General features: G+C 49.0%; 1 protein-coding gene across 1 annotated transcript in view; it reads left to right on the top strand.

Annotated features, from left to right (window-relative positions):
• The first annotated feature begins 9,981 nt into the window (after positions 1–9,981).
• The window catches only part of DPYSL5 (dihydropyrimidinase like 5), a 90,329-nt gene continuing 79,290 nt past the window's right edge, over positions 9,982–21,020 (top strand). Inside the window, exon 1 of the mRNA XM_022574254.2 lies at positions 9,982–11,600. The gene's annotated coding sequence lies outside the window, so the exon portion shown is untranslated. The remainder of the gene's footprint in view (positions 11,601–21,020) is intronic.

The raw sequence follows: 21,020 nt of genomic DNA, 5'->3' as shown, positions 1-21,020 counted from the left end.
CAAGGAAATGGAAACCCAGAGAGGTTGAGTGAATTCTTGAGCAAAGAAGCTCCCCTGACTGAGGTCGAGGGGACTTTGCAGGCATGAGGTGGAGGATGGTTCTTAGTCCTGCCGCAGAGAGGGGGACGGACAACCAGCCAAGGAGACCACCATGGGGAGAGAAGGGACAAAGAAAAGAGACACAGCATTAGACTGTGACAGCAGTCAGCTGAGTCACCCCCAGGATCCCAAGGGACCCCAGGATCTCTGTTCTCCCCAAACCCATTCCTACAAAAAGCAGAGTCCAGCTCCTCTGGGGCCCCAGGAAACTCTCCAGCCCTCACCTTTCCGTCAGGAGAGAAAAGGTGGGAGCCCTAGTGACCACCAGGGCCAAGTACGACAGACGTGGCAGGACGTCAGGGACACTTCCTGTCCCCCTCCCTCCCTGCTGCCACTGCCCCCACTGGTACAGGATTCTGACTTTGGAGACCCCTCTAAAATATCCCCTTGGCCCTTGTTATGGGCTGAATCGTGTCCTCCGCGAATTCCTTTGCTGAAGTCCTAACGCCCAGTACCTCAGAATGTGCCTGTACTTGGAAACAGAGTCTTTGGAGAAGTAATTAGGGTAGAGCAAGGTCATTAGGGTGGGTCCCAATCCAGTGTGACTGGTCTCCTTATAAGAAGAGGAAATTTGGACACAGGTGTGTATTGAGGGAAGACCGTGTGGAGAAACAGGGAGAAGATGGCCATCTACCAGCCGCGGAGAGAGACCTCAGAAGAAACAGCCCCACTGGCACCTTGAACTTGGACTTCCAGCCTCCAGAACTATGAGAAAATAAGTGTCTGTTGTTTAAGCCCCTCCCCCCCCACCCCCCGCGTGGTACTTTGTATGTCTGCGAACGAACCCTTGTCTGTCACCCAGATCTCACCGTTACTGCGGCATCCACAAGAGGACAGGCTGTGTGACGGTGGAAGTGGACACTGGGCCCATCACAGAGAGCGGGTGTGGTGGTGTGGGGAGAGGAGGTGAAACGTCACCCTGGTAGACACAGGGCGTGGGCTGTTCAGGGCAGCAGGGCTCGGGTCTGTGCAAGTGAACATGCCCAGCAGAAGAGACCGGTCCCTATGTGCTTGGGAGGGAGTCCCAGACTCACTTGGCCTTTTCCACCGGCACCCCGGGGCAGGGGATGTTGAGTCAGAAGGAGAACTGTAGAACTCACGGTGGAAAGAGAGCTCTGCAGGCCCCAGGCTCACCTCTAACCTCCAGTGGGGCAAGAACCACAGGCCACAGGCCCAGGGAGAAACCTGAAGGAAAAGAAACCCGATTAGATCATAACATCTGTGCAGGTATTTAAATTAGGAAACAACTGTTAAAAGAGAGATGGAACACATTGGTAAAGAACCTTCCTGTTCCAGAGGCTTTCACGTGGCTGAGACTCACCTGTCCTTCCTGACAACTCTGAGGGGACTGTTGGGACCTCACCTTCCACACGAGGTAGTGAAACAGAGAGTCGCAAGGAATCTGGGCCTGGCATGGGCAGCCCCATGTCTGAAGCCCAACTCTGACTGTGGCTCTGTAACCCGGGCAAGCTGCTCATCCCCCGTCAGCCCCGTTGCGGGCTCTGGCAGCGCCTGCCTCCCCATAAGCGGAAGCAGCTGTTATCACGGTTCCATAGCAGTGCCTTCAGGGGCTGAGCATCCATGTGGCAGAAGCTTGAACACAGTCTTCGGGCCAAATTCCAGGCTTGGACAGCCTGGTACCCAGCAAGGAGTACGGCCACATAAACCAGCTGTCGGCCCTCAAATCGCCTTCACAGGAGCCCTATTTCAGGACTGTTGCATGACGAGGGCTCAGAGGGCAGCGGGCTCAGGCGCTAGGACTTGGTGGGGGGCTTAAGTGGTCTAAGCAATTCTGAAAGGTTGTCATTAGCTATGGAATAAAATTGGTCACCCTCAGTTCCCAAGCAGAGGGACTGACGTACCATAACATCTCGAATTTATTTGGTGTCTTTCTGCCAAGGAGATCAAAGCACTTGAAAATAATTTCCTCTAAACTTTTCCGAGCAAGAAGCCAGTGGGGGAAAAGCACATTTCACCTATGAGCTCCGCTTGACATCAGTCAGTCTCTGAGACTTTATAATTCTGTATGATCTAGCAAAAGGCTTTTGCACCTATCCTCAGTGGCACTCTGGGAAGTAAACTGACAGGTGGGGTTGACCCCATTTTACAGATGGGTAAATGGGAGCCCCGGGAGCCTGAGTCCCTTTCCCAACTGAGGACTTTCCCATCATGCACTGCTGCACATTGGTACCTCCATGCATTGTCATGTTTGCTATTTTCTCCTTCCCAGGGCTCCCCCAAATTCCTCCTATGTTCTCAATCCCTTCCCCTCTCTCTTTGTCCCAGGACTCACCTTCTTCGACCCTTCTACACCTCTATCTCCCGTGCAGAGCTTCATATGGCTTTGTACCTGCAGCTGGAAAAACCTTCCCCCGTACCCTGCTGCCCCTCCTCTTAGCCATCCCAGCTCTGGCCCTTCCTCTCCCTGGCAAGTTTCCCCTGACCAACAACCGTGGTTGCTTCTGTTTTTCACCACATACTCCTGAGCCCGCAGGCAGCCTTTCACCTTCACCCCTTACATGGCAACTGCTCACCAGGCACTGTTCTCAATACCCTGAATAATAATAACCGCCATACATTGAGGGTCTGCTGCTGCAGGTGCTGTGCCATCCACCCTTAAATGACCTTGAGAGATGGGCACTGTTAGCTCAGGTTACAGACACGGCAACAGAGGCTCACAGCATCTGGTTCAAGTTTATAGCAGCCTGATTCTAAAGCCAGTGCCTCTCCTGCTTCTCCACAATCCCTCTTGCTGTGCTGCTTTACGTACCTGGTGCAGGGCAGGCCCTCATCACCCACCCAACCCCCCAGCAGCTCCCCTTCTTCTGCCCTCCTGGCCATGAGTTTCCCAAGGTCCTTCCTCTGTCCCTCTGCATGGCATTCCTGCACTCTCCCCAGGCTTCAGTTGGGACTTCTCTCCAGATGGCCCCCAAATCCACCCTCTGGCTGCAGCCTCCTCCGGATTTGGGTTCTATATCTCCAAATCCCCTTGGCTGCCCAACATCCTGGGGGCTTGCAACAGAAGTTTCTAAAGCCAGACTCCACAAAGCAACCTCCATCTTGCAGGGGCTGGGCTTCTGCCCACCATGCTCCAATTCTCAGTCACCTTGGGCTTTTCTGTAAGCCTGGGCTTTCCACCTCCCAGCCAGTCACCAACACACGATTCTTTCTCCCTGGTCCTCTCAAACTCATTGCTTCCTTCCTCACCTCATCTCCTTACAGCTGATCTACTGCCACCTTCCCGCTGGCCTTTCCTGTCGCTGTAAGACCCCAACCCTGGACCCCTCAAGTCTCCTGCACGTGCCCTGGGATGGGCCTTCCTTGGGGTGGAGGGTCATAAGGACTCCACTCCTCAGTCCTGACCTCCTGAAATAACTCCCCTTCCACAACCTGGACACCAAACCCAGTGATGCCCCACTGAATCCCTCGGCAGAGGAGGCACAGGGTTCAAAGTCAGACAGACCTCAGCCTGAAACCTAGCTCTCCCACTCACTTGCGCTGTGACCGTTAGGTTGGTAACTTAACCTCTCTGAGCTTCAATTCTCTCATCTGAAATTTAATCAAGTTGTTGGAAAGATTAAATGGGGTTCTGTTTGTAAAGCACTCAGCATACCCCTGGCACCTTACTCGACAAGTGGTGACTGATTTCTTTACTGGAGACCAAAATACACCCCAGACCCACATCTGCCCACCTCCTCACACCCCACGCCACCTTGGAAACCTCTCTGCCGCAGGAAGAGCACGCCCCCTCAGGTGTCATCTGTGAGGGGAGAACATTTGACAACAGTGAAAGCACATTGACAGCCAAGGGGAGATGGAGAATTACTCGCCTGAGCAGCAGTATCACCCCCAGGTGACAGCCAGGACCAGCACAAGGAGCAAAGCCTTCATCCTAGCAGCAGAGAAGGGCTGCTTCCTCCCCAGGGACATGACAGTGGGCCAAACCCAGGCTTTCGTCTCCCTTTATACACAGGATGAGCCCTGCAGCCCCTCCCACAGGAGGAACTTGATACTTTTCCACCCTGGTGCTTTCAGGGACGGGCCAGGCCTGCGGCTCCCTTCCCTCCCCACCTTCCAGCCCTGGTGCCAGCTCCAAGCTCCAGCCACAGCAGCATCACTCCCCTCCTCAAGCCCAATGCTGCTCCCGGGGCTCCAACCCTCAGCCCTAACTCATGGAGAATCAGGCTTCCTGAAGTTTTTTTTTTCTTTTCTACACTCCCAGGGATTCAGGAGTCACACAGAAATTGAAGTCACATAAAAATGAAATGGGGGCTTACCTGAATTCATTATTGGTAACTGTGGTCAATCAATAAAGCTCTTCTCTGGACTTGAGAGCAGGACAGGACTCACCTCTGGGTCAGGGACCTACAGAGGTTTTATTCATTTTTATTCATTTTGTTCATTTCATGCTCCACTTTAATTATGTTGATTTAGTGGATCTGAGTCAGGAGTAGCTCAAAACTACACAATGAAGAATACTCTACTTCAACAACAGTTGATTTGCAGGTCTAGGAACGATGGCTTGGAGGTGGCATCCAGCTACACACACACACACACAGAGAAATAAGCCTTATTAAGACACATTCTGGGCTAATAAAGATGCTGTAGGGAGACAGACACATTTGCAGACTGCAGATGGGAATGTAATTTAACGGGTTCAGAATATGTCACCCCCAAATATGCCACTTTGGCATACTGATTATTTTGAATTAAAGGTACTTTTAAGAAACAGTTGGTACAAGAAGGACACTCTGACCCTCCTTTGTCCTCCTGAAAGCAAGAGGTCAATCTCCCATGTGGAAGGGACCCTCCCTGTACCAGGAGGATAGAAGACATCCTTATCACCAGGGACAGGGAATTTAGGGCTGAGAAGCCTGTAACAACAAAACTGGTTAAAGTAACCCATATCCTCCTACTTACTTCTTCCCTGTTTACTACCCATAGCCCAGACTCTTTTGTCTTGTCAATTCTTCACAAGTGTATTGTTTCTTTGTCTAAAAAGTATAAAAACCTCCTTCTCTGGTCATTTCTTCAGGTCTTCCATCTCTCGTGAAGGGTCGCATGGACATGTAAGAATTCAATCAAATTTGTATGCTTCTCTCCTATTAACCTGTCTTAGGTCAGTTTGATTCTCAGGCCCAACCAAAGACCCAAACAAGATAGAGGAGAGTTTTTCCTCCCCTACAAAATCAAGTATTTTCTTTTAAAACTCTTTAAATTATGAGTAACCAACAGTTTAGCCATGAGGTTTTTCTTAATGAAATAATTATACAAAGATACACTTGATCAGTGTCCTAACATATTGTCTGATCCTCAGGCACTTTACCTGGATTCAGATGAGCCCCATTCCCAGCACAAACAAAGGTTTGCTAACATGTCTCAAAGAATACCTAAACTGTAGCCAGCCTGAGCACAGGCTCCTACCTAAGAGAAAAAGGCTGGCGTGCGTTAAAGGGGATCATGTGTTTGTCTACCTTCTGGTTCTGGTACCCAAGGGGTAAAGAACCCACTGGTGGGCTGATGGCTGTCGTTCTAATCCTCCTATCCGGGGAGTCCTTGGCTGTGGCCGCCTGGCCCTCTGCAGGGAGTGGGGCACTGAATGTCAGGCCCAGCAGCCTTGGCACATGATGTCCTTGCCAGAAAGGAACAGGAGAGGGAGGCAGATGGGGGTCTGTGTTTGGACAATTCACAGAACAAAACTCTCAAAGCTCATTTGAGGGACTTTGGTCCAAATACAACTCCTGGACAGGTACTTGAATCTTGTTAGAAAGCTGGCTAAACACCTGGTTGAAGGGTTTGGACAGTTTGGTGAGGCAAGATTCCCAGGAAGGGAATGGCAAGGATCTCAAAGACTCCACTCAGTGTATGAGGAAACTGAGTAGTTCTTTTATTTCTGCTAGGATTATGATCTGTCTACTATAGTTTCACGCTTATGGGCCTTCGTTTCACTGAACATATAATAATAATGATAATAATTGCTAATAATTTGTGAGCACTTACTAGAGCACATCTGACTTATTAAATCCTCATAGCCCCTACAAAAGTAGGTAATCTGCTATAACAGTACATTTCAATTGTATGGTGCTTTATACTGTTCATTTTTAACCTGTAAATTACAAGCCATCGAATAAACACCGAACACTCACCTAACCCACAGCACCTCACATACATTACCTCACTCTTTTCCCACAAGCATGCTGTGGCTAGGACCCGAACCGACCTCCTGTACAGCAGACGATACTGAGACTTGGAGATGTAGCATCACTTGATCCCATGGTTAAGTGAATGATTCAGGCAGGTGTCCAAAAGGTGCCCCACGCTTCCAAAACCTGGGCTTTTATCCAGCCTCTTTTGATCCTCACAATAGCAGAGAGATGATCACTGCCCTACAGTTGGGAAGCAGAGTCTCTGCTGAGGGAGGGGACTCATCCTGGGTCACCCAGGCACTTGACCTATTGGTCACACGGGCCGAGTCCTTCTTCCAAGTGCTCTAAGACACTGTATGGTTGAATAGCAGGACACATGGCTCCCTGGTACCTTACAGAGCCCCATCAGGGCTCTTATCCTGAAAGTGGGGAGACAAACGAATCAAATTCAATAAAACCTCCAAGCTGGATGGGATGGTTGCCACCCTGAAAATTACAATGTGAATTCCAAATGACCCATATAGGTTTGATAAAAGGGCAAATGTGAACAGAATAATGTTCAATAACAGGCAGTGGGGTCTAAAGGGACAAATAGGGATTCTGGAGTCAGACCTGGGTCTTGATCTCGGCTCTGCCCTTTTGAGTTGTTTGACCTTGGGCTAGTTACTTGTCTTTGAGATCCTGTTTCCCTCTTCTGTAAAGTGGGTGTCACGATACCTTTCTCACAGGTCTGCTGTGGGGATTAAGGGAAAAACATACATAAAATATGCAGGAAATGCTAGATAAATATCTGCTTTAATTCCTATTGAGATAGGTTCTGATTAATGCAACTACAGAGGAAAAAATAGCTCAACAGAAGGGCTGGCTTCATAAAAGAGTTGCAGAAAAAAATCAGATAAAGGCAGTAATGGGTATATTTTTTTATTGTTGTATTTCTTTGGACTCGTTTTCTAAATGAAAACCCAACTTGGTGGCCTGAGTGAGGGGATTCTTTCCAATAGTCTCAGCTTCTCAGCCCTGGTCAAGGGTTCAAGCATTGTGTTGTAGAGGGTGACGGGTGGGAAACAAAAAGATGATTAAAGATCTGGCTCTTAGAGTAACTCTTTTGTTCTCTGAAGGTGATTGTGTATATTTGAGTTGTGTTTCTTGTCCTATTATTCTTGCTAATACCCAGATGAATTTTATTTGTTAAGGGAGAAAGTGGCTTAAAACAAAGTCTCCTTACCTTATCTGTATAATGTTGACACTGTGAGACTATTGCAATTTCTAGGTTCCTTTAGGCTTGAAGAATCTCTACATGTGTGTGAAAAAAATGCAAGTTTAAAATTGTAGGTTTCCACAATGGGGCCAGGGCAGCTGGAATCATCCAGTGATTCCTTCTGGTTCCAAGAGAAGACAAACTTTGATTTCAAAACTGAACTTTGAAATTGAAAAATAAAAGAGGAAAATAAAAGGTTTCCAAGGCCAGAAGGAAAGATTTAAATTTTTGAAGAGTTCATCAGCATTTCAAGGGTAGTGATAAGCCACTGGAATTTACTTTGCTGTTTTCAGCTCAAGCACCGCCACCCCCAGCCTCCCCAGTTCTCCTCTCCTGTGTCTCCGTGTCAGGCTGGGTGGCCACAGCTCTGGGGTCTGAAGCTCTCCCAGTCTCATTCCCCTTTGTTCCTGTTTGTGTATCTAATCATCTTCATGCTTCCTCTGTTCTCTCTCTCTCTCTCCCTCTCAGTGTCCACTTGTCCATCTTCCTGACTCCTTTTTGGCCCCTGCCCCGTGGCCCTGACCTGAACATAGAGGGTTTTTTTTTTTTGCGGTACACGGGCCTCTCACTGTTGTGGCCTCTCCCGCTGCGGAGCACAGGCTCCAGACGCGCAGGCTCAGCGGCCATGGCTCACGGGCCCAGCCGCTCCGCGGCATGTGGGATCTTCCCGGACCGGGGCACGAACTCGTGTTCCCTGCATCGGCAGGCGGACTCTCAACCACTGCGCCACCAGGGAAGCCCTGAACATAGAGGTTTGACTGCTGGCTCACAATTTTTTTAACGGCTAAGTAAACTCCAGAGTAGGGTTGTTATGGAGAAGTATGAGGGGGAAAAGAGGTGAAAAGAGAAGGCCAAGGAAGAAATGTAACACAAAGGTCCTCAGGAATGTTGGAGAACACCCCTTCTCAGAGAGCACCTCGAGGAGGAACAGGTTGAAACTGCAGGAGGAATATCTGGGTGCCGATGACTTGGCTTGCCTCCCCTTGAGAGCTGGTCATTCATGGTCACCACAGCCTGTCACCTTCTGGTGGGTTGTAGGGGAGGGCGTGCTGGAGCAGGAAGGGTTCAGCTTTGCATCGGGCAGATGGGGCACCACAGTTCTGCTACTTAGAGGGCGTGACTCTCCGGACCTGGATCGCCTCATCTGCAAGCGGTGAGCAGTGCTACCTGCCATGCGCAGGGGGAGGGTCAAATGTGTTCTGAAAACACCGACTACTCTTTCCTCCTACCCCTTTCATGGTAGCCCTTCACTTGCCCATTATTCAGAAGCTTGCTGTTAAGGCAATTTGGAACCTCAAACACATTTTCTCATAAAAACCAGTAGCCCTGAGCTGTGTGAAGCCTGGCCCCGACTCCAGTCTACCTTGCCGTCCTCTTTCTCTTCCCACCACTCCCATTCATGGTCTGGACTTTCAAGCCATGGTGGGATCTTCAGCTGTCTTCCAAACACCCCTCAGCTTTTCTGTCCACAAACTTTCACTCCTTCATCCTGGAATCTCAGACCTCTGCTTAGAACCCTTCAGGAAATCAATATCCAGGTGAAATCCAAATTCAGTGCCTCCATTCTCTGACGAGCTGTTCAGAACTGATTTTTCTCTTGTCTGAATTGACATTCCACTTCACCTCAGTTGGTCATAGGAGCTTTACAATAAAAGTGACAGCATACTGCCTTTTGCGGCTGTTATAATGGGAGTGTCATATTCTTATATCCCTCACACTGTTCAACAACTATTGCTGAATAAATGAACAATAATAGCTACATTTGTTGAGTACATGCTATATGCCAGGTAGAGTGCTATGCCTTTTTATATGCATTTCCTCATGTAATTCTCTCAGCAAGGTTAAAAGAATATATTATGGTCCCCACGCTCTGTGGGGAGCTAAGGTTCAGATGGACTAAGTAACTTTCCCAAGGTCAAATGTCCAGAAAGAAGAGCAAGGATTCCAACCTAGGGATGTGTGAACCCCCAAGCCCTGCGTTCCTTCTACTTCCCAAGAGAGAGCCTAAATTAAAAATAAATAAATACAACTAAAATCAACTATCGGGGCTACTTACAACCTCAGGTTTGGGTGCGACTTTCAGCAATGTCCCAAGCCTGAAAATAACCTCCAGGCATTTCTTTTCTGACCAAGGGAGGTAGGCCCAGTAAAGCAAGGAAGCAGGAATCCAAACATGAGGTTCACTAAATGCTGCAGAAAAAGCTTACTGCCACTAGAGGGCTTTCTCTCCCTTTAGGCAAAATGTGCGGCCTGGAACTTTCCAGCAGACCCAGCTGCGGTGAGCCGCCTCTGGGCTCCATTCCACCTCCCTCCAGCTCAACCCATTTTACCTAAATCCCTGGGTCAGCGCAGAAGTTGGCCAGCCTGGGGGAATCCCTACGGCAGTGCCCCAAGCTGGAGCAGTGGGGGAAGGAGGAGCCACGCCCCCCTGGTTTTCACAGGCACATCCCCATGCTCCTCTGGGTTGGGGATGCTTTGAGGTAGTCCCTAGGCTCATTTGGGGGCTCCCTGCATAAGCTTACGATGTGAGAGGGGGCAAAGAAGTAAACCTTCCTCCCAGGAGAAGTGGAGATTCTATGGTGGTAATCCAGAAGTGAGGCCCAAATGCCAGCCTGGCCTGCTCCAGGCCCTGAGCCCACCGCAGAGGAGTACTGAGCAAGTGGCCTAAGGCGACCTCACTTCGGTGGGCTCTGCGGGGGCCCGGGGCCCGGGTAGATTTTGCTGAGATGGGGAGGAGGGACCCTCCAGAGTAGTGAAGCATCGTTTTGTTTGAATATATCCTGCAGAGAGAAACATCTCTCAGGGCCATGGTTGTGCGGCTACAGCCAGGGAACTCCCTCCTCTTCACCCCTTCCCAGGAGCCCGGCAGGGGAGGGGCTTCTACAGCAGCCCCTTGGGGTTCCCCAGGGACCCCGGTATGGGGTTGGAGTGAGGACTCAATGCTGCATTTTAACACCGTATCAATAGCAACGCTTTTGGAGTGACAATAAGTGAAAAGAGGCAAATTACTAAACCATATCTAAGCTATTATTACAACTACTGAAATAACAGATAAACGGTGAAGGACTGAGAGGGAATCAGGAAGGTTGTAAAGGCATGGTGATCCTCTCTCTTTTTTAGACTTGTTGATTTTGTTAAATTCTGCGTGTATTCAAAACGTGAAGAAAAAAGGTGACGCTAATGTAAATTGAATTATAAAACACTTACAGAGTCTTCACCACGCCCTGAAAGGAGGTGTCAGAAATAGGACAGGCAGCTAGACCTGAGAGCTCTGGATGGAGAAGCGCTGGCCGAGATTATGAACTCCGGGTTCCAGGCCCCAGAAGGTGCAGATGCGAACTTAGGCGGCCCCGAGTGGCCGTCCACGTTGTACGTAAGAACATTTTCTTACAACTACACCCCCGCCCCCTCCATCCTGCAATTCAGCCGGGCGCCCATTTCGAAGGCGTCGGACTGGGTCTTGGCGGGAACCAGGCGGCCTTAGCCCGGCCTGCAGGGAAGGGGAAGCCCGGCAGCAGCCCGGGAGAGGCGACTGGGGCATTGTTTCAGCCCCTCGGGTGGGGTCCTGCAGGGGGAGGGGAGGCGGTAGCCGTCCCAGGGGGACCCGTGCATCAGCGCGTCCAAGCGCCCGGGCTTTGTGAAGTGTCTTGAGTCACCATGGAAATCCAAAGGAACGCGGAGAAGGGCGCCAGGAGGTCGGCGGGTTCTCGGGCTGCGTCCTCCGTCCCCTCTCGGACCCTGGCCCTGCGGCAGGGCCTGTCGGGAGTTGTAGTCCCAAAGCGGCAGCCGCGAGAGGCGCCGAGGATGCCAGGCGCCGCCGGTCCCCGCCTCTCCCTAACCTGCTAGCGAGAGGTGGGGAGCTCTGGGGAGGAGCCGTCGCTTCAGTGATTGGCCGAGGACGCCTCCAGCCTCCACCCAAGACCCCTCCCCTGCTCGCGGCTTCTGACTCCAGCGCCCGGCGCGCCAAGGCGGCGATCGAGCGAGCGAGCGAGCGTGCAGCCGCCGCCGCCCCGAGCACCCGCAGCTCCGGCGCCGCGGCGAGACCGGAGGAGAACCCACCGACCGACGGACCCTCGCAGGCGCGGCATCCCGGAGGAGTGGGTGATGGCGGGGTGGGCGGTGGGCTTATTCTCCCCGGGCTGGGACATCCATCTCACACAGTCTCTGTTTCTCTGGGAGGCGCACAATAGGGCCGGGGTCCGGGTGCACCTAGGGGCCCGGCTGCGGTGGACGCGGCAGGAAGTGTGGTTTGGGAATGGCGGCAGCCTTCCCGGGCTAAACTGGGGCCCGAATCGGTTCCTCTTTGTAAGCCCACAGAGCTCCCAGAGCGCCGAGCGGTGCCTTGCTCATAGTAGGCGTTTAATAGGTGCTCGTGGGATTGCAAAGAACTGGGGTGAGGAGGCAGCTTGGTTGAAGGGGGTTCACTCCTAGCACACAGTAGACGCCCAGCCTCACTCGTCGAGGCGCAGTGAATAGCTGGAAGGCTGGGTGGGGGCTTGCTGGCCGTGGGCCCGTCCGGCCCCAGTCTTAGATCGGCGCCGTCCTCTGCCCCCACCCCCATCCGCAGACACTCTCTGTCCCTCTCCCCTCCGAGTTGGGGTTTGCCCAGCCTGAACCGGACCCGGCGGCCAGTCCACCCGTCCGGCTAACGGAGCGGACGCCTGAGGACGATTCGCCAGCCGCCTCCGAGGCACCTGTCTGAACGACAAAGGCCGCTTTTTTGCGGCCCGGCCCTCTCGGCGGGCGCCAAGCTGGGTCCCTTAGCTTGAGCCCAGCGCGGGAGCCCTTCTGGATGCATCGATCTTGGCGAGCGAGAGACGTCGACGCCCCAGGCCCGGGGAGGAGGCAGAAGTCCGAGCTGGAGAGAAGCTGGGATGGAGAGAGGCGGAGGAGAGGCCTGCGTTTGAGCATAGATGGGGGAAATGGGAGATAGGGAAGCTGGGTGGGGACAGGTGACTGGATCTGGGAAGAGGGGTAAACTGGAGACTAGGGTTTGAGGAGGAAAGAGAAGGGTCTGAGGAGGGAGGGATGGAGCTTGGAGCAGGTGGCGCGAGGCGAGGCTGGGGCTGACGAAGAATGTGGAGGGGAGGAGGGATGCTGGAGGGCGGAGACTGCCTGGGTTTGAGGCGGGTAGACACTGGGGAGGAGGAGACCAGCGCGGTGAGGAGGAGGGGTCTCCCTGGGGAGGGAGGTCTCCGGGGAAGGGAGGGGCAGGCAGCTGGGGTCGCGGGTCTCGGGCCTGAAGACCCTCAGCTCTGGCGATGGGCCTGGCTGTCCTGTGGCTGGCCGGGCGTGGCTCTTGCACCGGGCGACGGACCCAGGATGGCGGATCCGGGACCGAACTGGCTGTCCCCGCGAGGAGCTTTGTCTCCCGGCTTGACGGCAGCCCGTAGGGACTCGTTTAGGGTTTTGTGATAATCCGCAGCGCCGCAGGCACACCCTTTTCTTCGCAGAGCTGAAAGGCTTGGTCCAGTGACAGATGCTGCCAGGGAGGCGGAATGAGGGACGCCTCCCGCCCGGGAGACCCGGAGAACAATAGCCGACACTGGTATCCGCCCGACAGCGAACTAGGGCCTCCCGACCCCAGAAATGAAGTGCGCAGTTTTCTGGTGCAGAAAATGCTCCCGGAGAAATCACAGGGCACGTGCTCGTCTCTTGGGGTTTGTGTTGGGGAACCGAGCCCCGCCGTTAATTCCCTGGTGTGAGTCGCGCGTCCCCCTAGACTGTGGCACCGGCAGACAGACGCCGCCCCTGGGTTTGGTACCTTCTGGCTGCGGCACCGCCCCCTGCCCCTTGCTGTTGACCAACCACCAAGACGATCTGGGGCGACCTGTGGAGGTTGCCTCGGTACTGAGCGGGCTCCCTGAGTAGCCGGCTTTGTCTGGCGAGGCGGCCCACCTCGAAGGTCTGCTGTGTGTTCCTAGAGGGAGTAGCTAGGGCCGATGCGGACTGTGGTAAAATGGGGAGAAGCTGTCGTGGAGATTACCCGCCACGGGTGCCACTCCTGGCCTTAGAGCCGGCAGCCAGGGGACCAGTGCTTCCCTTTGCCAGTGACCACACCCAAGCCAGCTTATCCATCCTGCAGTTTTCACTGGTATTGTCTGATGACCTAAGACAGGGATGGCTCTGTGATAAGAGGCATCTCCTTGCCCATGGGAAAGCAGATGGACAGAAATGCAAACACAAAAAGGGGTTCAACAGAGCTTTCCATGCACTCATAGTCTTGCTTGCTGTCTAAGCATCTTTCATGCCGCGCGCAGCGTCTTGACATGTGAAATGACAGCCAGAAAGTAGCATTCTGTTTGATAGGTTTTCTTTGATGATTGTTTAGCTGATATTAAAGGTGACTCTTTAGCATAGATTTATACTTTTAAATGGTCATTCATTTAAAAAGAAGAAAACAAACAAAAAAAAAAGCAAGGCAGAAGCATTTTTGTTCCAGGAGTGGAGGAAGCTTGGCTAAATGACAGTCAGAGCATCATAGGACAAATCGGTGCAACATATTTGGCATGAAGTTGACCGATGAGCCTTTCGGCTCTCTTAGCCTAGCCTTGAAACCTCTAGGTTTTACTCAGGTTGATGCATAAGGTGAGGGACTGTGATGTGACTGTTGGCTCTTGCCCAAAACGTATGGTTGCTGCCAACGTGAGGTCCTACTATCTGGGCCGTACCCAGTGGCAGCAGCAGTAGGCTATATCCTGCTGCTTTTAAAGGATGGTGCTTTGAGGAGGTGCCTCTCAGAATTTATAAAGGACTAGCTGGAATGTTGTTCACTGGATGTGTTTAATTAAATTAATAGACCTATCTATCTCCAGAGTGAGTGAAAACCAGGAATCTCAGTATTCGAACACCCAAAATCTGATGCTGAAAGTTTTTTCTTATGAAAAAGCTCAAATGGGAAGTGTGTTTTCATGTCATTTCCCAAAGGAAAAGTTTCAGGAGGGAATGTTTTGTTGGTTTATTCTTCTTGAAGGAACTTATGGATTTGTTTAAGGGTGTAGTCCTGTGAAAGCACTGTGTGAATATCCAACCCAATTTTTTCCCCATGGGGAGTCAGTTCATAGATGAGGGATGCCAGTATGACCAGCCCATTTCTATGGGGAAGATAGAGAGAAATCAGCACGCCCCCCTCCCACCTCCTGTGAAAATGCCTGGGAGACAGAGGGGAGAGGCAAGTGGCTCCAGAGAAGGACTTTATGTACCCAGAATTCCAGGGTGCCCTTGGGGAGTTCAGCTAGGTATAGAAAAGATGTTCATGGGACATGAACAACCGGCTGTTTTCAGCATAGCCTCTCCAAGATGTAGATGTAAGCCAGAGTAGTTTCAGTATTCTCAATGCACTGCACGTTTCCACCTCTGGAAGCAGTTACTCCGCAAGACAAGTCTGCACAACTGGCCAAAATTTGGTTTGAGGACTTGGTTTGGCTTCATCTGTGGTACCTCCACCTCTCCTTGTCCTGCCATGGATATCTAAGAATTCTCCCTCCTTAATAATAATAGCTCCTCTGACACAGAATTCAGCTCCAGGGAACTGTAGGCCAAAGGCCATCACAACTGTGGACAAATCTCTGGGGTAAATTAGGATTTAGATAAATATTGAGAGCCAGAGAAGTTGGTATTATTAGAAAAGAGTATGTAAGATATCCTTCTGGTGTCAAAACTAAACAAATTCTGATAGAATCTGACCCTGTTCATACATTTTTGTTTTCTGAGCTATAAGAAAATTTTTTCAGAAAAGTCTTCTAAGACTTAGTTGAGCTAAGGAGCTTATAGAAGTATAATAATATAGGAAATCTTTGCCAGTGTGAGAACCTGTAGGGAGAAGTTGGTATAAAATAAAGTCAAATGAGAATAACAAGAAGGTGTTTGATTTTCTTGCACTGCTAGTGAATAAATAAGACATAATTTCAAAATCACTTTGTCTTAAATTTTTTATATGAAGATGAAAGGTTCAAATACTGTGGTATGAATATTTAATGAACTTTGATATATATGTATAAAAGCAGACACATTATATACTTTAACAAAAGAAATTTGTGAAAGAATATTGTATATGATTTGTTCTGTTTCAATCTTTGAAATTCCTTCCATTTAAAATAAATGGACTTAACCATAGCATCCCTGACCCTCTCATACCCTCCCATCAATCACAGCCCAGTTTTGTGCTCGTTCCCTTGTCTCCTCCCACCTCGACTCCCTCCTCACAATCCAGACTCAGAGACAATGTACATAGGAGGGAGAGCCTTGGTCTGAGCCAGGAAGCCTGGGGTCAAATCCGAGCCCTGCCACTTTCTGTCCGTCTCTCCTTAGATGAGTTATTTTTCTCTCAGGGACTCAGTTTCTTCTTCTGTACAATGAGGTTTGTATGAGTTAATATGTGTATAGCACTGAGACCAGAGTCTGGCACCTAGTAAGTGCTCAATACATGTTAGTTATCACCATCAGCACCATCGTCATACCCTTACCCCAGAATGTGTGCCCATAAAAACATTTTGATTCCCCATTCAATCTTTCATCCGGGGCAAGCTGGTGTGGATATCACCAGGGTCTGGGGCAAGCTGCTGTAGGGTACCGATAGTGGAAACAAAGAATGATTAGGGCACCTTTCTGAAGCTCCCACCCTTATAAATAGTAGGAATAGCTCTGTGCTGAGTCTGAGCCTCTTTAAACACAGCTGTTTTGAGCAGCTGAGAACTTGCAGAGTTAAGAATGTTCCAGAAGTGCTCTGACCCCAGCTTTGCCAAATTGTCCCTGTGTATAGAGTTGGCCTGGCAACTCACCCTGCTCCTACACCATCTAAAGAACAATCAGGCATCCATAACTGGTGAGATGCTGTTGTTCCGAGGATGTTCTGTTCTTGGTGTGGGAAAGAGCGATCATGTTTGGTTGGTTGCAAGTTGTTGGGAATAAAAATTGTTGAGTTTATTTCTTAGCTCAAGTTTTCCAGCTAAGAAATAAATTTGGCAGCACAGAATTACTTATTTAACAAACATTTTCAAAACACTTAACTCTGTGTTAGGGGTTGTTCTAGTTCCTGTGAGTTAAGTACGGTACTGTCATTATTCCCATTTTACAGATGAAGCAACGGAGGTACAGAAACCAGCCAGCTAGAGAAGTGGTAGAGCCAAGCTTCGAACCCAAAAGGCCTGCTCAGAGTCTGTATAAGTCGAGGTTCTCCAGAGAAACAGAACCAATAAGGATTGGCTTATGTGGTTGTGGGGGCTGGCGAGTCTGATGTGTGTAGGGCAGGCCAGCGGGCTGGAAGCTTTCATGTGGGAGCTGAGGTTGCGTGGGCCCCATAATGGTTAGTCTTACGGCAGAATTTCTTCTTCCTCTGGGAAACCTTAGTTTTTCTCTTAAGGTCTTTCAACTGATTGTATGAGACCCACCCACATTATTGGGGAAAATCTTAAAGTCAACTGACTGTGGATGTTAACCACATCTATAAAATACCTTCCCAGCAACACATATAGATGTGTGTTTGATTGAATAACTGACTACTAAAACCTAGCCAAGTTGACACAAAAAACTATCACAGGGTCCGTGCTTTTTTTTTTTTTTAATTAATTAATTTATTTATTTTTGGCTGTGTTGGGTCTTCATTTCTGTGCGAGGGCTTTCTCTAGTTGTGGCAAGCGGGGGCCACTCTTCATCGCGGTGCGCAGGCCTCTCACTGTCGCGGCCTCTCTTGCTGCGGAGCACAGGCTCCGGACGCGCAGGCTCAGTAGTTGTGGCTCATGGGCCCAGTTGCTGCGCGGCATGTGGGATCTTCCCGGACTAGGGCTCGAACCCGTGTCCGCTGCATTGGCAGGCAGACTCTCAACCACTGCGCCACCAGGGAAGCCCCAGGTCCGTGCTTTTAAACACTACCCCAGGATCAGAAGCTTACTTGTTGGGTATAAGATTTACAATAAACTAAAGAATTTAGCAATGGGCTATTTATCCCACTACAAAATGGTGTGCCTTACCTTGTTGAAAATAGAATTTGGACCTCTTTTTTCATCCATGTAGCTTCTAGCACAAAATAATGCTCAGAGCAAGCATTCAATAGATAATATTGAAAGAATGACCAACCGAAAGATTGAGATGATACTTTGCAGGATTTTCCAGCCATTGAGACCTCTAACTCCCCACTTAAATTTAAAATCATTTGGCCCAAGTGAGGTTGAGGTTTTATGAATGACTAGACTCTCTTGAATCAAAACAAGAGAGGTACTTCCCTGGTGGCCCAGTGGATAAGACTCCACGCCTCCACGGCAGGGGGCACATGTTCAATCCCTGGTCAGGAACTAAGATCCTGTGTGCCATTCAGTGCAGCCAAAAAAGAAAATAAGACAGGAGAATATCTGCATTCTGAATTGACCTCCCCACCTCCCAACATCTACCCATTTTCATTGGCTTTAGCAAAGATTTTTGGATCTGTCACTGCCTCAACTCCTTGTGAATGTGACCTGTACACAGTAGCAGTGCCCAGGACTCAGTCACACCATATTTGTGTCCCTTTGTTGTCCACCGACAAGCATTCCCTTCGTTGATTTCAAATCCGCCATGGGCTCCCTCTAATTTCTCAGGCCTTCGGTCTTTATTCTCCCTGCTTTTGTCTGGTCCTGTCCTTCCCTTTGTCCTTCCCCAGAGCATGACCACTATTTATGGAGAAGTCGCCTCCTTTCCCATTTTTAGCGCTTCAACCAGATTTTCGTCTTTGTAGATCAATGTATTCATTCTGTTATAAAATTCAAGTGTAGGGCTTCCCTGATGGCGCAATGGTTGAGAGTCTGCCTGCCGATGCAGGGGACACAGGTTCGTGCCCCGGTCCGGGAAGATCCCACATGCCGCAGAGCGGCTGGGCCCGTGAGCCATGGCCGCTGAGCCTGCGCGTCCGGAGCCTGTGCTCCGCAAGGGGAGAGGCCACAACAGTGAGAGGCCCGCATAGTGAAAAAAAAAAAAAAAAATTCAAATGTAGCCCCCAATTTTTTCATCTAATGCCTTTTTGCTCCTGTTTCCAACAGACATGAAACTCAATTTTAAGAAAGTTACTCGGAATGTTTTAAGTTTGGCATATTGCCAAATATTTGGGCCCCCCCCCCCCCCCCACACACACATAAAACAGTAACACTGGGGATTGAGAGTGTATTTTTTAAATATTTTTATTTTTTAAACTTTTTAGTAAAGTATAACAGATATACAGAAAAGTATACAAATCGTAAGTGTGTAGCTCACTGAATTTTCACAAACTGAACATGGCCACGTAATCAGCACCTCATGAAGAAACAGATTACAAGTGCGTATCCCAAACCCCCTTAAGTCCCCTCCCAGTCACTACTCTTCCTCCAAGTTCTCTAACCCCTATCAGCATAGACCAGCTTTGCCTATTTTTGAACTATTCGTAGATGGAATCATATAGTGGGTACTCTTTCAAAAAGGGGCTTCTTTTGCTCAATGTTACGTTTGTTGCATTTTATATGCTCATTTTCATTGCTATATAGCATTCCATTGTGTAAATGTACCACAATTTATTTATCCATTATGTTGTTAATGGGTATTTGGCTAGTTTCTAGTTTGGTGCCATCATGAATAGTGCTGTTGTGACCATTCTAGTACCTGTCTCTTGTGAACAAATGTGTGTGTCTCTTGGGTATATAGTTAGGAGTAGAATTCAGGTCAAGGATATGCATATGTTGTGTTTTAGTAGATCACACCAAATAGTAAGATGAATGGTGAAATTTTTTTGAAAAAAGTCAAACCCAAGGCATGCAATGCTGTGATTAAACTGTTTTTAGAAGCCCTAAATGCTGGCATAATTTAGTGGCTTGATCAGAGGTTGGTTTTCAACTCTTATTCTTCAGCAAAAAAAAATAGAACTTTAGCTGTGTCTGACTCTACGGTAGCTGAGGTGAACATTTCTAAACTAAAGACCAAGGATGTGCTTCAGCCTTGGTCTTGCTACAGCAATTTCCTTACTCCTGTTTCTTAAGGAAAAGCTGAGAATCAGATTATAATTGCAACATGGGTCCAGAGATCATTCCAGAGATGTCCTGTCAGCCTTGAACAAGATTAACAAGTGAGATTTTTTCGGTTAACTATTTTGGATTTCTTGTATTGAGTCAGATAGCAGTTGTGAATCTGTGGCTTAAAAAACGCCTCAAAAGTGTCAGCTTGTAGGGTTTCCCTGGTGGCGCAGTGGTTGAGAGTCCGCCTGCCGATGCAGGGGATACAGGTTCGTGCCCCAGTCCGGGAAGATCCCACATGCCGCCGAGCGGCTGGGCCCATGAGCCATGGCCACTGAGCCTGCGCGTCCAGAGCCTGTGCTCCACAACGGGAGAGGCCACAGCAGTGAGAGGCCCGCGTACCCCCAACCCAAAAAAAAAAAGAAAGTGTCAGCTTGTAATTGCAAAGTTCATATTTCTTATTTGGGGAATTAGAAGTATAGCATCTCATTTTTTGTGGGTTTTTCTAAAAAGACTTAAAACGCACATGTTATGGAGGGTGTTAATCTTATTTATTTATTTTCTTTTTTTTCTCTTTTTGTAATTGAAGTATAGTTGATTTACAATGTTGTGTTAGTTTCAGGTGTACAGCAAACTGATTCATATATATATATGTATACACACACACACACATACATATTCTTTTTTCAAATTCTTTCCCTGGGACTTTTCTGGTGGTCCAGTGGTTGAGACTCTGCGCTTCCACTGCAGGGGGCGCGGGTTCCATACCTGGTCAGGGAACTAAGATTCCACATGCCATGTGGTACGGTGCCCACCCCCCCCCAAAAAAAAAAACAACCAGATTCTTTCCCCTTATAGGTTATTATAAAATATTGAGTATAGTTCCCATTACAACGTGATTATAACGGAAAAACCCCTGCAACTACTGAAAAACGATAAAGATGAGGCACAAAGATATGAGCAGTAACCTCTAACCAGATTGTGGATATAGGCAAACCCATCTCCTCTCCATAGCTCGTCTTCACTGTTGGCCCAGGAGAGATGGCAGTGATAAATTTGGCCAGTATAGATCAAGAGCAGCGATTTAGGTACAATTATAGGATGATGGTAATGAAACCTTTGCCACCAAAGGAGCATAACAAGGCAGTCATGAATTCCTAACTTGGCTGGTTTTTGCTTATGAGACCCATTCACAGCCCAAGTTGTTCCTGATAAAGAATATTTTCCTGTCATGTGGCCTTTCATGTTTGGTATTGGTCCTCATATAACCAAGTGAGTGAGATCAGATTTATCACTGCTTTAAAACCTAGATTTACTGCTTGAACTCTGAGTCCCTTAAGCACTTAGATATTTCATATCTCTTTTAATATAGGATTTAATTTTGTACTTTAAAATGTATATTCCAATATTTAATCAATTATAAAACCACTTTAGACCATTTTGCTAATAACAGCTAGTGTAATGTTTGCGTTTCATCAAATCCTTGTCCATATACTCAATGTAATTATTACAGAGTTGTAACCACAACATGGATCCTATTTTGTATTTTGTTCTGTCATCTGACATTAG

Source organism: Delphinapterus leucas, chromosome 13 (genome assembly GCF_059928025.1).
Source record: "Delphinapterus leucas isolate spDelLeu-1000000601 "Yukka" chromosome 13, BTC_Dleu_Yukka2, whole genome shotgun sequence".
NCBI lineage: Eukaryota > Metazoa > Chordata > Mammalia > Artiodactyla > Monodontidae > Delphinapterus > Delphinapterus leucas.
The sequence above is the reverse complement of the archived record's forward strand: the minus strand, read 5'-3'. Positions and strand labels throughout refer to the sequence as shown.